This window comes from Perkinsus marinus (genome assembly GCF_000006405.1).
Source record: "Perkinsus marinus ATCC 50983 genomic scaffold scf_1104296955202, whole genome shotgun sequence".
NCBI lineage: Eukaryota > Perkinsozoa > Perkinsida > Perkinsidae > Perkinsus > Perkinsus marinus.
In genome coordinates this window covers 1-1,031 of record NW_003207863.1, presented here as the reverse complement: position 1 = coordinate 1,031, position 1,031 = coordinate 1, and the positions used below count along the sequence as shown (strand labels likewise).

The window sequence follows — 1,031 nt, the reverse complement described above, 5'->3', positions numbered from 1 at the left end:
ATACAGGAAGATTATTGATTTATGCAGTTATTTTGTGCGCCACTTTAGCTTAGTGGCAGAGCGTCTGCTTTGTAAGCAGAAGGTCGTCAGTCCGATCCTGGCAAGTGGCTTATAACACCATAAATATCTGGTCTGGTACGAGAAGCAGGAGCAAGATGGCCCATTCTGTGAAGGGGACACGACAATTATTGATTCATATGGTTAGTCTGTATGTCACTTTAGCTTAGTGGTAGAGCGTCTGCTTCGTAAGCAGAAGATCGTCAGTTCAATCCTGGCAAGTGGCTTACAGCTGCATTATGCTCTAGTCGGGTATGAGAAGCAGGAGCAGGTCTGCTCACTCCGCAAAGGATACAGAAAGATTATTGATTTATGTACTTATTCTCTGCGTCATTTTAGCTTAGTGGCAGAGCGTCGGCTCTGTGAGCAGAAGGTCGTCAGTCCAGTCCTGGCAAGTGGCTTATAGCACCATAAATTTCTGGTCTGGTACGAGAAGCAGGAGCAGGATGGCCCATTCTGTGAAGGGGACAGGAAAATTATTGATTCATATAATTAGTGTGTGTGCCACTTGAGCTTAGTGGTAGAGCGTCTGCTTCGTAAGCAGAAGGTCGTCAGTTCAATCCTGGCAAGTGGCTTACAGCAGCATTAGGCTCTAGTCGGGTATGAGGAGCAAGAGCAGGTTTGCTCACTCCGCAAAGGATACAGGAAGATTATTGATTTATGCAGTTACTTGGTGTGTCACTTTAGCTAAGTGGCAGAACGTCTGCTTTGAAAGCAGAAGGTCGTCAGTTCGATCCTGGTAAGTGGCTTATAACACCATAAATATCTGGTCTGGTACGAGAAGCAGGAGCAGGTTTGCTCACTCCGCAAAGGATACATGAAGATTATTAATTTATGTACTTATTCTGTGCGCTACTTTAGCTTAGTGGCAGAGCGTCTGCTTTGTAAGCAGAAGGTCGTCAGCTCGATCCTGGCAAGTGGCTTATAACACTATAAATATCTGGTCTGGTACGAGAAGCAGGAGCAAGGGGCCC

General features: G+C 45.9%; 6 non-coding genes across 6 annotated transcripts; all 6 read left to right on the top strand.

Annotated features, from left to right (window-relative positions):
* Positions 1–38: 38 nt before the first annotated feature.
* Positions 39–110, top strand: Pmar_PMAR016629. The gene has a single exon. It is a non-coding gene; the product is annotated as a tRNA-Thr (tRNA).
* Positions 111–212: 102 nt separating this feature from the next.
* Pmar_PMAR016628 lies at positions 213–284 on the top strand. Its single transcript has one exon. It is a non-coding gene; the product is annotated as a tRNA-Thr (tRNA).
* Positions 285–386: 102 nt separating this feature from the next.
* Positions 387–458, top strand: Pmar_PMAR016627. Its single transcript has one exon. It is a non-coding gene; the product is annotated as a tRNA-Thr (tRNA).
* A 102-nt stretch (positions 459–560) lies between these two features.
* Pmar_PMAR016626 lies at positions 561–632 on the top strand. The gene has a single exon. It is a non-coding gene; the product is annotated as a tRNA-Thr (tRNA).
* Positions 633–734: 102 nt separating this feature from the next.
* On the top strand, positions 735–806 carry Pmar_PMAR016625. The gene has a single exon. It is a non-coding gene; the product is annotated as a tRNA-Ser (tRNA).
* Positions 807–908: 102 nt separating this feature from the next.
* Positions 909–980, top strand: Pmar_PMAR016624. Its single transcript has one exon. It is a non-coding gene; the product is annotated as a tRNA-Thr (tRNA).
* Positions 981–1,031: the final 51 nt, after the last annotated feature.